Below are 16,925 nucleotides of genomic sequence, written 5' to 3'. Positions count from 1 at the left end.
GGGATGTACAGGGTGATTCCCGAAAATATGGAAATATATTAATAAGTTATTCTACAAGCGAAACTAAAGAAAAAAGCTTGTATAAACATAGGTCCGTAAATGTTTATTTACGAAGTTACGGCAAATAAAAGACGGTTTGTAAACATAGGTCCGAAAATGTTTAGTTACGGAGTTACGGCTAGTAAAAGATTTTGCCTGAAATTTAGCAACTTCACCTATATGAAGTCATCGCAAAACTATACAAGGTTAATGTAAAGAACGTTGTTACTGGTCTGGGGAATGTAATAAAATATGTCCCAGACGTGTACCTGCAGTAGTTTTCCAGAACCTGCAGAGGAGCAAAGATTCTTATACAATTAAATTTGTTTGCTTTCCATTGAGAATGTAGAAACCTTTATGTCATTGTTGGCAGCCGGTAGTGAGTTGTTTCAGTCGTTTCCTAATCTTGAAACGAGTTGGTTTTCTGTATTGTTCAGTGCAGGAGTATAATAAGAACAGTGTGTCAAAGCACGTAGTAACTGTTGTAGTTTGTAGATTATTTATGAAATAGGGATGCCTTTCAAATTTACGACAGAGGAATACGTCGATATGGCGTTTATTTATGGCAAATGTGACGGTAATGTTATGGCTGCAGTTAACGAATATCGCTTACGTTATCCAGCTCGGAGGATTCCGAATGCACGAACCATTAGTTAAGTATTTAGAATGTTACGGGAGACAGGTTCTCTACCTAGCGTTCATAATCACTACGAGCGCTCGATACGTGAAGACGATGATGACGATAATACGGATGCTATTCAACGAAGTCCGGGTACGTATCTTTCAACGATGAGGCACTTCACAATTTAAGGTATGGCGTTCGCTGAAGTACATTAATGTGTATCATGATCATAAACAAAAAGTGCCTCATTTACATCCGGGGGATTGTGCCCTTCGCTTGGAGTGGTGCAATTGGTTAAACACTAATCGGCAGTTACACAAATACTTTTTATTTACTGAAGTAGTTATTAAATTAAAAATTTTAGGAAATTACGTGTTTGCTTCTCTGGTTGTTCTGGAAAACTACTGCAGACACACGTCTGGGACATGTTTTATTAGATTCACCAGACCAATAACAACATAGTAAATAGAAATCGTGCTTTACTTTAACCTCGTACAGTTTTGGGATGACTTCATATTAGCGAAGATGCTAAACGTCAGGCAAAATATTTTATTAGCCGTAACCCCGTAACCAAACATTTTGCGGACCTGTGTTTATATGAACTTTTTTCTTTAGTTTTACTTGTGGAATAACATATTATAATCTTTGCATATCTTTGTGAGTCATCCAGTATACAATTAATTAACAATAAAAGGGTCCATAAAAATGTGAATATTATGTCATACCTTGATTGCGTACGAGAAAATCGTGCTGGACATTTAAAAAATCCAGCAAATTTATCAAGTAACGTACGAGATTCCGTGTGGGTGAAGCATGAAAAGATTCTTTTATATAAGCAGTACTTCACTAGCTCAACGTGACCTAAGTGGCAAAACCATGAACATAACAGCAAATAAACACTCATGGTCAGCCTAATGAAACGTATGAACTTACTGCAAACGACAGGATATGTGGCACGGCCTAAGAAAGTAAGATCAAGGCATGAATGCCGTTGAACGCCAATTTCTGGACCTCAGAAGTACCTTACCGTACAAGTGTCGATCCCGCGCCGCGTTATGGACGCCCAGCAAGACCGGTCGACACACTGACGGGCTGACAGCAACAATGTGGCTCAGATCGTCACAGAGTGGCAGCCGCCAGAACGAACATCGAGGACGCGAATGACGACAGAAGAAATCGTAGCTCAAAACACGGCCGCATCCCCACGTTTTCTCCCAAATGCCACCCGTTACTGCCGGCCGCGGTGGTCTCGCGGTTCTAGGCGCGCAGTCCGGAACCGTGCGACTGCTACGGTCGCAGGTTCGAATCCTGCCTCGGGCATGGATGTGTGTGATGTCCTTAGGTTAGTTAGGTTTAAGTAGTTCTAAGTTCTAGGGGACCGATGACCACAGCAGTTGAGTCCCATAGTGCTCAGAGCCGTTTGAACCATTTGAACCACCCGTTACTAACTGCGCTAACACCACATTACTTTAAGAAAGATGTTAATTAAGGTAGAGCCGATACAGAACAAATACTAAAAGAAAAATACGCAATGCGTATTCCGATTGGCAAGGAGTAAAAATACTAAAAATCTATTATGAAATTCTCGAACAACAAAATAATAAACATTTATAATGACATTGTCATGAAGTTAAAAGTAATAAGGTCGTAGTGTAACATAAAAAAGGGGACACGCCTATATTGCTGCCAGATGTGGCTACACCCACACTGAGCACATTAACCAGTTGTCTCGATGTGTGTCCAAATGCGTTAAGTTGGGAAAAACGAAGACCATTTTTCGTCTACCGTTATGTATAGTGCAGTTGTTTACATTCTGTATTCTTTGTATTGTTCCTAATTTACTATCACCTGATTATACTGTTTGGTCGCACAATAAACGAAAACCTGGCAGAATTTCGGTTGCTCAGTTTTGGACACCAGTGTAATATGTACAACCCCTGAAAAGTAAAACTGAATCTAGTTCCCTAAACGTTGTGTGACACCTGTCAGTTGATTTTATTTATTTATTTATTTATTTATTATTCCGTGGGACCACATTTAGGAGAAGTCTCCATGGTCATGGAACGAGTCAATACATGAAATTATAACACGATTGTAGAAACAGATAAAATGAAATATAAGAAACATATTCAGGCGACAAGTCGTTAGTTTAAATAAAGAACATCAAGAATGTAACACTGGAATTTGCTTAATTTTTTAGCTCTTCCAGGAGCTCCTCGACAGAATAGAAGGAGTGAGCCATGAGGAAACTCTTCAGTTTAGACTTAAAAGTGTTTGGGCTACTGCTAAGGTTTTTGAGTTCTTGTGGTAGCTTATTGAAAATGGATATAGCAGAATACTGCACTCCCTTCTGCACAAGAGTCAAGGAAGTGCATTCCACATGCAGATTTGATTTCTGCCTAGTATTAACTGAGTGAAAGCTGCTAACTCTTGGGAATAAGCTAATATTGCTAACAACAAACGACATTAAAGAAAATACATACAGTGAGGGCAATGTCAAAATTCCCAGACTATTGAATAGGGGTCGACAAGAGGTCTTCGAACTTACACCATACGTAGATCGAACAGCCCGTTTTTGAGCCAAAAATACCCTTTTTGAATCAGAAGAATTACCCCAAAAAATAATACCATATGACATAAGCGTATGAAAATATGCGAAGTATACTACTTTTCGAGTTGAAATGTCACTTATATCAGATACTGCTCTAATGGTAAATAAAGCGGCATTTAGTTTCTGAACAAGATCCTGAACATGGGCTTTCCACAACAGCTTACTATCTACCCGTACGCCTAGGAACTTGAACTGTTCCGTCTCGCTTATAACATGCCCATTCTGTCTGATTAAAATGTCAGTTCTTGTTGAATTGTGGGTTAGAAACTGTAAAAACTGAGTCTTACTGTGATTTAGCATCAAATTATTTTCCACAAGCCACGAACTTATATCATGAACTACATTATTTGATAATGTTTCAATATTACAGACAAGATCCTTCACTACCAAGGTGGTGTCATCAGCAAACAGAAATATTTTTGAATCACCTGTAATACTAGAAGGCGTATCATTTACATAAATAAGAAACAGCAGTGGCCCCAGCACCGACCCTGGGGAACGCCCCATTTAACAGTGCCCCATTGGGACTGAACATCATTACCACTCTCAATATTGCGGAGGATTACCTTCTGTTTTCTGTTCTTAAAGTAGGAGGCGAACCAATTGTAAGCTACTCCCCTTACTCCATAATGTTCCAACTTCTGCAGTAATATTTTGTGGTCTACACAGTCAAAAGCCTTCGTTAAATCAAAGAAAACACCTAACGTTCGCAACCTTTTATTTAATCCGTCCAAAACCTCACAGAGAAAAGAGACTATAGCATTTTCAGTTGTTAAGCCATTTCTAAAACCAAACTGTACATTTGACAGCAAATTATGTGAATTTAAATGCTGCAGTAACCTTGTATATACAACCCTCTCGATAACTTTAGCAGACACCGATGGCATAGAAATAGGTCTATAATTGTCCACATTATCCCTTTCTCCCTTTTTATAAAGTGGGTTCACTACCGAGTACTTTAATTGGTCAGGAAACCGACCACTCCTAAAGGAAAAGTTACAGATATGGCTAAGTACTGAGCTAACATACGTGGAACAATACTTCAGTATTCTGCTAGATACCCCGTCATATCCATGAGAGTTCTTAGTCTTTGGTGATTTAATTATTAACTCAATCTCCCTCTTGTCAGTATCATGGAGGAGCATTTCAGGTAACAGTCTCGGAACACTTTTTTCTAAGAGCGCTATATGATTCCCTGTTGGGGCTAGGTTTCTATTTAGTTCACCTGCTATATTCAGAAAGTGATTATTAAGTACTGTACATATATGCGACTTATCAGTAACACGGACATCCCCACTACGCACTGATTCTATATTCTCGACCTGTGTCTGCAGACCAGCCACTTCCTTTACGACTGACCATATGGTTTTAATGTTATCCTGAGACTTAGCTATTCTATCTGCATACCACATACTTTTTGCCTTCCTAATAATTTTTTTAAGCACCTTACAATACTGTTTGTAATGGGCTGCTGCATTTAGATTTTGACTGTTTCTAACGTTTTGATATAATTGCCACTTTGTTCTACAAGATATTCTTATCCCTTTAGTCAGCCACCCAGGCTGCCTGTTTGTGCTAGTACCCTGTTTTGAGCGTTCTAACGGAAAGCAACTTTCAAAGAGCACGAGAAAAGTTTTGAGGAAGGCATTATATTTATCGTCTACTGTATCAGCACTATAAACATCTTGCCACTCTTGATCCTTGATAAGGTTTACAAAAGTCTGTACAGCAACTGGATCAGCTTTCCTAAAGAGTTGGTAACTACACTCCTGGAAATGGAAAAAAGAACACATTGACACCGGTGTGTCAGAGCCACCATACTTGCTCCGGACACTGCGAGAGGGCTGTACAAGCAATGAACACACGCACGGCACAGCGGACACACCAGGAACCGCGGTGTTGGCCGTCGAATGGCGCTAGCTGCGCAGCATTTGTGCACCGCCGCCGTCAGTGTCAGCCAGTTTGCCGTGGCATACGGAGCTCCATCGCAGTCTTTAACACTGGTAGCATGCCGCGACAGCGTGGACGTGAACCGTATGTGCAGTTGACGGACTTTGAGCGAGGGCGTATAGTGGGCATGCGGGAGGCCGGGTGGACGTACCGCCGAATTGCTCAACACGTGGGGCGTGAGGTCTCCACAGTACATCGATGTTGTCGCCAGTGGTCGGCGGAAGGTGCACGTGCCCGTCGACCTGGGACCGGACCGCAGCGACGCACGGATGCACGCCAAGACCGTAGGATCCTACGCAGTGCCGTAGGGGACCGCACCGCCACTTCCCAGCAAATTAGGGACACTGTTGCTCCTGGGGTATCGGCGAGGACCATTCGCAACCGTCTCCATGAAGCTGGGCTACGGTCCCGCACACCGTTAGGCCGTCTTCCGCTCACGCCCCAACATCGTGCAGCCCGCCTCCAGTGGTGTCACGACAGGCGTGAATGGAGGGACGAATGGAGACGTGTCGTCTTCAGCGATGAGAGTCGCTTCTGCCTTGGTGCCAATGATGGTCGTATGCGTGTTTGGCGCCGTGCAGGTGAGCGCCACAATCAGGACTGCATACGTCCGAGGCACACAGGGCCAACACCCGGCATCATGGTGTGGGGAGCGATCTCCTACACTGGCCGTACACCACTGGTGATCGTCGAGGGGACACTGAATAGTGCACGGTACATCCAAACCGTCATCGAACCCATCGTTCTACCATTCCTAGATCGGCAAGGGAACTTGCTGTTCCAACAGGACAATGCACGTCCGCATGTATCCCGTGCCACCCAATGTGCTCTAGAAGGTGTAAGTCAACTACCCTGGCCAGCAAGATCTCCGGATCTGTCCCCCATTGAGCATGTTTGGGACTGGATGAAGCGTCGTCTCACGCGGTCTGCACGTCCAGCACGAACGCTGGTCCAACTGAGGCGCCAGGTGGAAATGGCATGGCAAGCCGTTCCACAGGACTACATCCAGCATCTCTACGATCGTCTCCACGGGAGAATAGCAGCCTGCATTGCTGCGAAAGGTGGATATACACTGTACTAGTGCCGACATTGTGCATGCTCTGTTGCCTGTGTCTATGTGCCTGTGGTTCTGTCAGTGTGATCATGTGATGTATCTGACCCCAGGAATGTGTCAATAAAATTTCCCCTTCCTGGGACAATGAATTCACGGTGTTCTTATTTCAATTTCCAGGAGTGTATATTTAACATGTGTTGCAGCACAAAAATCTTTTAGACTTAAAATTTGTGCATTATGATCTGAAAGGCCATTCACCTTTTTGCTAACAGAATGCCCTTCTAATAATGACGAATGAACAAAAATATTGTCTATGGTTGTTCTACTGTTCCCTTGCACTCTCGTTGGAAAGAATACGGTTTGCATAAGATTATATGAATTAAGGAGGTCTACCAGCATCCTTTCCTTGAACAACCACTTATACAATTAATATTGAAGTCACCACATATAACTAACTTTTTGTATTTCCTGTAAAGTGAACCAAGAACCTCCTCTAGCTTTAGCAAAAATGTTGTGAAATCGGAGTCTGGGGATCTATAAATAACAAGAGTAAGAAGTTTAGCTCCACTAAATTTAACCACACCTGCACAACATTGAAACACCTTTTCAGTGCAGTACTTTGAAACATCAATTGACTCAAATGGGATACCGTTTTTCACATACATGGCTACTCCCCCACACCGCAAAGAGCTCCTAGAAAAGCTGCCAGCCAACGTGTATCCTGGTAAAGGAAGCCTCTGAATTATCTCCTTATTTAAGAAGTGTTCAGATATACCAATAATTTCAGAGTCAACATCTATAAGCAGTTCACTAACTTTATCTCTAATACCTTGTATATTTTGATGAAATATACTAATTCCCTCATTAGTCGGATACCCAAGCATTGTAGAAAGTGGTTTCTTTGTTAGAGAGACTTCCCTTAAGCAGGAATACCTATCAGCTGACTTCAATCTAAAAAAGGTACAGCTCTAACACCCACAACTACCGGAATTTTCCCATGAGTGATCCCACCACCCCCACCTATGCTGTCACCTATAAGTTTTGCCAATCTCCCCTTCCCATACCTGTTGAGGTGCAGGCCATGTCTGGTGAAACCCATCCTGCTGATAGATTGATATGACATGCAGACTCCTACATTAGAGTACGATATGTTATAGACGCTACTTACGTGAAGATGCCACTGACAGACTACAGTCTCAACTGGCCAGATTTCTTAAGATCGCACGTAATTAGAATTATTCTCACGGTCATACGCGATTGAAAAAGAGGGGAGGTTATTAAAAGCTTAAAAGCGGTGTAGATACCTGCGGAGGCCAATATATCATCCTCAGACGGACAAGAAAGAGACATGTACTCTATCATCCTTCTACAATGACATGCCTTCATTTTACTTCCTTAGCACTGACATATGCTCTGTTTTTACAGTTCGTTCATAGGTTACATGAAGCTTGAAATGTGTGCTAATTCGCTGTTACGTTCACGGTTTTTAGGTTAGGCCCCATTTAGCCAGTGTGCTACTGGTTCATCCCGCAGGGGATGACTCACGCAACCTAATAAATTTGCTGGATTTCTTTGTATGACCGACACGAGTTTCTCATACGAAATAAAGGTACGACACGATATTTACCTTTGTATGGACCCTTTTAATGTTAAATTTTATATAGTATCACTCTTAGATTCCTTTGTTTTTTGTAGTGCCTGAAGATGGGATTTACATCATGAAAGATTTACGTTGTGAACGTCAGGTTGTGTGTACGATTTGATCCAAATAAAGGAATTAATATATCACAAATGGAGCAGATTTATCCATTATGAAAAATTGTAGCAATAGTTATGGATGTCCTCCAGACAGTATACTACAGGGTGATTCAAAAAGAATACTACAACTTTAAAAATGTGTATTTAGTGAAAGAAACATAATATAACCTTCTGTTGTACGTCATTACAAAGAGTATTTAAAAAGGTTTTTTTTCACTCAAAAACAAGTTCAGAGATGTTCAATATGGCCCCCTCCAGACACACGAGCAACATCAACCCGATACTCCAACTCGTTCCACACTCTCTGTAGCATATCAGGCGTAACAGTTTGGATAGCTGCTGTTATTTCTCGTTTCAAATCATCAATGGTGGCTGGGAGAGGTGGCCGACACACCATATCCTTAACATACCCCCATAAGAAAAAATCGCAGGGGGTAAGATCAGGGCTTCTTGGAGGCCAGTGATGAAGTGCTCTGTCACGGGATGCCTGGCGGACGATCCATCGCCTCGGGTAGTTGACGTTCAGGTAGTTACGGACAGATAAGTGCCAATGTGGTGGCGCTCCATCCTGCTGAAATATGAATTGTTGTGCTTCTTGTTCGAGCTGAGGGAACAGCCAATTCTCTAACATCTCCAGATACTGTAGTCCAGTTACAGTAGCACCTTCGAAGAAAAAGGGACCAAAAACTTTATTGGCTGAAATGGCGAACAAATGTATAACTAAATGAAACTTTATAGCTCCCTTAATTCGCCGACAGATAGTGCTTAACTCTGCCTTTTGTTGTTGCAGAGTTTTAAATTCTAAAGTTGTGGTATTCTTTTTGAATCACCCTGTATATTGACAAAAAGGACGTGTGTTGAAGTGCTGACTCTGGGAAATCAGGCACAGAGGTATAAGAGCTAACGCACTGTTCGTGGCCAAAAATCTGCTTTGACCAAGGTGGTTGATGTTTTGAGGGAGGATGTGAGGAATGAGAAGGAAGAGGAGGCATTATTTTATTATTATTATTATTAAACAATTTTGGACTTAACGTCTGAAACTGAATGTTACGGTCTGAAACTGAATGTTACGTGTATACTAATTTTTTTCATGTTCCCTTCTTTTTCTCAGTGGAAATTCAATTAGTCCTTTAATTGTTTTCCTGTTTCCATTGTCCTTCCTTCTTCTTTTCTTTTAACTGTTTCTGAAAATTTATCTCCCCATTGATTCCTGCATGTTTTAGGTTTTCTTCTATTTCTTGAAGCTAACTGATTTTTTTGACTAACCTGCTCACTACATCAAAACTCTTTGTGACTGTTGTTCAGTCTATGCCTACGGCCACATAAAGTAAGTAAGTCTGCGAGTCAGAGACATGGCAGTTATAGCTCATTGCACTTTGCATGCTCACTGTAGTATCTTCATAAATTAAAATACTGAAGGAGAGACATAATAAGGTGGAATCGTTTGTAGAAGTACGTAGAATTTAGTTCGAGTGAGTTTGGTGAAAACCGCATCATGGTCACGCTCACAAGATACTTTAGTTTTAATTGAGCATAACAATCTGAATGACCGCCATTCTCGTGGAGTAAGGCCACGGTGTCCACACGAAGGCAAGTCAGAGTGTCTGGCACTCAGGTTACGGCGTCCAGAAGTTTGGAAGGCTGGAGGAGGCGCACTGTAGTGTGCGTACTGTGAGACCTTCGGTACACATACCATCAGATTATTTGACTTGTCGCTCTGACGTAGTAGGCGAGTGTCAGCAATATGTCTCGTGGTCTTATCGTGGCGTGTTTATCTTCTGCCGTTAGGTCAGACGATAGAAATGCCACTTGCACGCTTAGAATAGCAGATTGACGGTGACCAACTTTAAACAACTTGATTAATTTTCACACACATTTATTAAAATAATAATAATCATAGATATTACGTAACTTGATTCTGGATGCTGTTTACAATTGACAATCTGAAGTTCCTTTGGTCTTGGTACGTTAATCTTATTCTCACATATCTCTGATACTTGACAAAGTGTCTATACATTTCTCTTCATGGCTGTGTACAGGAATATGATAATCTTATTAGGTGCAGACTGAAACTTGACTACAGACTGATGCAGACTAATGCAGATTGACTAATCGGAGGTCTGTACACTCGTATAATACCTCGCGCGTTCAGGTATCACTGCGCGAGTGTGATCCGCGAGGAGAAAAGGTTCTACTTTAGCAGCAATGTCATTGGCTGCATAACATATTAATACTCGGATCGGCGGAAGCAGAATTTGGTCCGGCTCTAAGGCAGCGCCATCTCGTAGTGCGGAGACGGACGAGCGCTGCGCCTGCGCTGTTGTGCTTTGCGGGGCGCGCTCTGGTGGGAAAGTTGTGTACGCGCTGACTATGTGGAAGTATGTACACAACACGTACTGACCGGGATCCGACTAAAAAGACAGCGTAGTTCATGCAGGCAGACAACCATTTGGTGGGACCTGGTGGAAGAGCCCAAGATAGGGGAGAAGAGAAGTGGGAAAACAGTGCGTGATGAAGTTAGGCTTGTCACAGTTCATAAGGAGAAGAAATTCTGTCAGTTCTGAGAGCATCTCCACTGGTGCAGATGTTATAGACTAGCATAATACGGGGACTCTAGGCTAGAGGTGTACCTCTCCGCCTTGCCTATCGCATCCGTCTCCCCTCCCCCACGCGGATCCTGTATGATCTCATCCCCTTCCCCCACCTCCTCCTTTTCCTTGAAAGGATACGTATCATGTACACCTCACGTAAACTTGATCCTCCTCACCCGCTCGTTTCCCCGCTCCTCTCCCACCCCCGCCCGCTGCCGCGCCTGTATTCGCACGTCCCACCCGGTCTCCATCTCTCCACCCTCCATATCCCCTCCCAAGGTGGCTTCCGCCAGCTCCCTCTCCCTGATGATGTCCTCGTCCCCTCCATCTACCCCTCCTATCAACTTTGACCCTGCCCCACCCCCACTTCCCGTGTCCTTTCCTTTCGGCACCCTCCCTCCCTTCTCTTCTCTTCCCTTCTTTTTCCATCTCCCTGTCCCCTCCCTTCCCCCTCTTCCCCCGGGCTTCCTCTCCCCCTTCCTCCCTCCCCGCTATCTCCCCTGCCCGTGGCATCTCTGCTCTCCCCTCTCGCTCTCCCACTCCCCTTCCTCCTCCTCGTCTCTTGGCAGGTCCCCGGACTCGCACACGTATAGTGAACATTCGCGTGCCGGAGATCGTCGCCTTTTGTGATTCGTGTGTGTGACGTCATATAGTGTTTTTGGTGTCCGCCGTCCCAATCCTACGTTCACTTGTGCCGTCGGACTCACCAGTGTTTTGTGCGCCGTGCCAACGTGTTTTCAGTGTTGTTATCGTCACATGTGAACGACTCCATGTTTTTTATGTCTCTGTGACCTCTCTCTTTTGCCCGTCACTTTGTTCATTGTCATTCACCATGTTTTATACTCTTGTAAAACGCTATGGCTGAAGAGCGGCGTAGTGTGCCGCTGCCAGCCTACCTGAATTGTACAGGTTTGAAAATAACAATAAAGTAAAAAAAAAAAAAAAAACTAGAGGTGTACCCAGACGAATGCTTATAATGTAAGAACTCCGCATTTTACATTGTTGTGAATTCAAAATAGATAGCGACACAGTCCACGATGTGACCTTCATGAACAGTACTGTATTGTATGGCGTAGGCGCATGCGCACAAATGTTTACTGTGCGGCAGGCAAACGTACTCCTGACAGTCATCGGTGTGGACGGCACAACGAATGGTGCAGTGTGTGATACCGTTATCAGAGTTACAGTCTGTAAAACGTGTTCAGTGGCGTGCAAGAAGAGAATGGAACTTGGATCCTATCACGCATAAATCCATTTATCAGTCTGACAGAACTCTTTGAGAAACGGTAAGTTTGGTTTCAAAAGCTGGAAAACAACATAAAACACAAGCGAATGAAGAGAACGTATATGTGAAGCATGAGCTAGAAGCCCTCATAAAAATCCACTAGACAAGCTTGTATCCCGTTCGATATTTTGTACAAAATGTCTCCGGTTATATGCTTACAAACTCCACATTTTGCATCACGTTAAATCTAAGGAGCATCGCAGACGACGTGATTCTGCTGCTGAAATGTTGCATCGTGTAGAGTGTAGACGAAAACAACGAATACTGCAATGCAGTGCTGTTCAGTGATGGATCTGCCTCCCATGTCTGTGGCGAAGTTATCGGACACAACTGTCTAATAAGGCGAAGTGAGACTCCGGGAAAAGTGATTCAGTACGAAAGGGACACACAAAAAGTTAATATGTAGGTGGAATTAGTACATAAACGTGGTGCAATTGGTCCTTTTTTTTAAATTGAGTCTTCACTGACGGGGCACACCTATCCCGACATGTCGGCGAACTGTGCAGCTCCACAGGTACCTCCCGACGTCGTTTTCCAATGGGACAGTGCCCCACCGCACTATCGAGGGTTTGTTACCACATTTCTCCGTGAGACTTCCTGACCGTTGAATGGGTATGCTGCTCCCATTGCTCCCCTCGGTCTCCCGGTCTGGCTCCAGTGGATTTCAGTGCATGGGGTCTTGTCAGGATATTGTTTACAGAAAAAAAGCTTCGAGATCTGGTAGATCTGAGTCAATGGATCTACACTGCAGTCAAGACCATAACTAGCGACAGCAAAAAATTGTTTTATTTCATTACAAAATTTGGTGCTATATTTTGATAAATTCGGTGTTTTTTTTGCCAAATTCGGTGTTATTTTTTGCCATATTTGGTGCTATTTTTTGCCAAATTCAGTGTTGTTATCTTTGCAAAATTTGCTGTTTTTGGGAAATTTAGTGTTTTTACCAAATCTGGTGTTTTTTACCAAATTCTGTATTGGGTTTTTGCGAAATTCCTTGTTATCTTTTGTAAACTCGGTGTTCTTTTAAACCAAGACGATGTTTTTTACCGAATTAGATTTTTGCCAAATTCTTTGGAGTTTTTCGCCAAATATGGTGGTGTTCTTTTGCTAAATTCAGTGCTATTTGCGTCGTAAAAACAGAGTTTGTTACACAGTAAATGAACTTTTGTTTTAAGATCATACACGAACCTCAGTCTTAAGGAGATTGGAAGACAAAATGTGGTTTCAACATTCAGTAACTATCAGAATATTAGTACATTTCCGTCCTTGTTTTTATGACAGTTTTAGACAATGGAAAATTACAAATTTCGCAATACGTCGTGAAAACCATTAATTTTGTGTTATTTTAAGCGTTATTGTTTTCGCGAAATTTTTTGCCCCTAGCTATGACACATATAAGGATTACGAACATGTGGCGAGAAGTGGACTACCATTACACCATCTTTCGAGCTATACACGGTGCCCACATTGAATTGCACCAATATGCATAATAATTAGTTCCTAGGTTTGGTGTTGAACAAATAAAGTTGTAAACCGATATAGGTACTGAAATATGAACAGATGTTTTCGCATACCTCTAGCCCGAACTCACTGCACTAATGTCATTAACGATTCTTAGTGTTCACAGTTATGTCGCTGATACGCAGGACGGACCGGACTGTGGGTGATGCGGCGCTGTCAGGGGGAAAAGCGACCGGTTTCACGAGCGCTCGGCCATGGGGCGAACGTCAGCTCCACAGCTCTGGAAAAATAGTTTGTTTTTGCTCCCATTAAGTCAACGTGGTACGGAAACTAGAAAATCTGAAAAGGGAAAGGCAAAGCCTCAATCTAGATATAGTAGGTGTCAGTGAAGTGAAGTGGAAGGAAGACAAGGATTTCTGGTCAGATGAGTATCGGGTAATATCAACAGCAGCAGAAAATGGTATAACAGGTGTAGGATTCGTTATGAGTAGGAAGGTAGGGCAGGGGGTGTGTTACTGTGAACAGTTCAGTGACCGGATTGTTCTAATCAGAATCGGCAGCTGACCAACACCGACAACGATAGTTCAGGTATACATGCCGACGTCGCAAGCTGAAGATGAACAGATAGAGAAAGTGTATGATGATATTGAAAGGGTAATGCAGTATGTAAAGGGGGACGAAAATCTAATAGTCATGGGCGACTGGAATGCAGTTGTAGGGGAAGGAGTAGAAGAAAAGGTTACAGGAGAATATGGGCTTGGGACAAGGAATGAAAGAGGAGAAAGCGTAATTTTGTTCGGTAACAAGTTTCAGCTAGTAATAGCGAATACCCTGTTCAAGAATCACAAGAGGAGGAGGTATACTTGGAAAAGGCCGGGAGATACGGGAAGATTTCAATTAGATTACATCATGGTCAGACAGAGATTCCGAAATCAGATACTGGACTGTAAGGCGTACCCAGGAGCAGATATAGACTGAGATCACAATATAGTAGTGATGAAGAGTAGGCTGAAGTTCAAGACAATAGTCAGGAAGAATCAATACGCAAAGAAGTGGCATACGGAAGTACTAAGAAATGACGATATACGTTTGAAGTTCTCTAACGCTATAGATACAGCAATAAGGAATAGCGCAGTAGGCAGTACAGTTGAAGAGGAATGGACATCTCTAAAATGGGCCATCACAGAAGTTGGGAAGGAAAACATAGGTACAAAGAGGGTAGCTGCGAAGAAACCATGGGTAACAGAAGAAATGCTTCAGTTGATTGGTGAAAGGAGGAAGTACAAACATGTTCCGGGAAAATCAGGAATACAGAAATACAAGTCGCTGAGGAATGAAATAAATAGGAAGTGCAGGGAAGCTAAGACGAAATGGCTGCAGGAAAAATGTGAAGACATCGAAAAAGATATGATTGTCGGAAGGACAGACTCAGCACACAGGAAAGTCAAAACAACCTTTGGTGACATTAAAAGCAACGGTGGTAACATTAAGAGTGCAACGGGAATTCCACTGTTAAATGCAGAGGAGAGAGCAGATAGGTGGAAAGAATACATTGAAAGCCTGTATGAGGGTGGATTTGTCTGATGTGATAGAAGAAGAAACAGGAGTCGATTTAGAAGAGATAGGGGATCCAGTATTAGAATCGGAATTTAAAAGAGCTTTGGAGGACTTACGGTCAAACGAGTCAATACATGAAATTATAACACGATTGTAGAAACAGATAAAATGAAATATAAGAAACATATTCAGGCGACAAGTCGTTAGTTTAAATAAAGAACATCAAGAATGTAACACTGGAATTTGCTTAATTTTTTAGCTCTTCCAGGAGCTCCTCGACAGAATAGAAGGAGTGAGCCATGAGGAAACTCTTCAGTTTAGACTTAAAAGTGTTTGGGCTACTGCTAAGGTTTTTGAGTTCTTGTGGTAGCTTATTGAAAATGGATATAGCAGAATACTGCACTCCCTTCTGCACAAGAGTCAAGGAAGTGCATTCCACATGCAGATTTGATTTCTGCCTAGTATTAACTGAGTGAAAGCTGCTAACTCTTGGGAATAAGCTAATATTGCTAACAACAAACGACATTAAAGAAAATACATACAGTGAGGGCAATGTCAAAATTCCCAGACTATTGAATAGGGGTCGACAAGAGGTCTTCGAACTTACACCATACGTAGATCGAACAGCCCGTTTTTGAGCCAAAAATACCCTTTTTGAATCAGAAGAATTACCCCAAAAAATAATACCATATGACATAAGCGTATGAAAATATGCGAAGTATACTACTTTTCGAGTTGAAATGTCACTTATATCAGATACTGCTCTAATGGTAAATAAAGCGGCATTTAGTTTCTGAACAAGATCCTGAACATGGGCTTTCCACAACAGCTTACTATCTACCCGTACGCCTAGGAACTTGAACTGTTCCGTCTCGCTTATAACATGCCCATTCTGTCTGATTAAAATGTCAGTTCTTGTTGAATTGTGGGTTAGAAACTGTAAAAACTGAGTCTTACTGTGATTTAGCATCAAATTATTTTCCACAAGCCACGAACTTATATCATGAACTACATTATTTGATAATGTTTCAATATTACAGACAAGATCCTTCACTACCAAGGTGGTGTCATCAGCAAACAGAAATATTTTTGAATCACCTGTAATACTAGAAGGCGTATCATTTACATAAATAAGAAACAGCAGTGGCCCCAGCACCGACCCTGGGGAACGCCCCATTTAACAGTGCCCCATTGGGACTGAACATCATTACCACTCTCAATATTGCGGAGGATTACCTTCTGTTTTCTGTTCTTAAAGTAGGAGGCGAACCAATTGTAAGCTACTCCCCTTACTCCATAATGTTCCAACTTCTGCAGTAATATTTTGTGGTCTACACAGTCAAAAGCCTTCGTTAAATCAAAGAAAACACCTAACGTTCGCAACCTTTTATTTAATCCGTCCAAAACCTCACAGAGAAAAGAGACTATAGCATTTTCAGTTGTTAAGCCATTTCTAAAACCAAACTGTACATTTGACAGCAAATTATGTGAATTTAAATGCTGCAGTAACCTTGTATATACAACCCTCTCGATAACTTTAGCAGACACCGATGGCATAGAAATAGGTCTATAATTGTCCACATTATCCCTTTCTCCCTTTTTATAAAGTGGGTTCACTACCGAGTACTTTAATTGGTCAGGAAACCGACCACTCCTAAAGGAAAAGTTACAGATATGGCTAAGTACTGAGCTAACATACGTGGAACAATACTTCAGTATTCTGCTAGATACCCCGTCATATCCATGAGAGTTCTTAGTCTTTGGTGATTTAATTATTAACTCAATCTCCCTCTTGTCAGTATCATGGAGGAGCATTTCAGGTAACAGTCTCGGAACACTTTTTTCTAAGAGCGCTATATGATTCCCTGTTGGGGCTAGGTTTCTATTTAGTTCACCTGCTATATTCAGAAAGTGATTATTAAGTACTGTACATATATGCGACTTATCAGTAACACGGACATCCCCACTACGCACTGATTCTATATTCTCGACCTGTG

General features: G+C 42.2%; 1 protein-coding gene across 5 annotated transcripts in view; it reads right to left on the bottom strand.

The window, feature by feature from the left end:
* The window catches only part of LOC124551162 (cytochrome P450 4g15-like), a 166,439-nt gene that overhangs the window by 56,092 nt on the left and 93,422 nt on the right, over nt 1-16,925 (bottom strand). The window lies entirely within an intron of this gene.

The sequence above is a fragment of the Schistocerca americana genome, chromosome 9 (genome assembly GCF_021461395.2).
Source record: "Schistocerca americana isolate TAMUIC-IGC-003095 chromosome 9, iqSchAmer2.1, whole genome shotgun sequence".
NCBI classification, from domain to species: Eukaryota; Metazoa; Arthropoda; class Insecta; order Orthoptera; family Acrididae; genus Schistocerca; species Schistocerca americana.
This window is presented reverse-complemented; position numbering and strand designations above follow the sequence as displayed.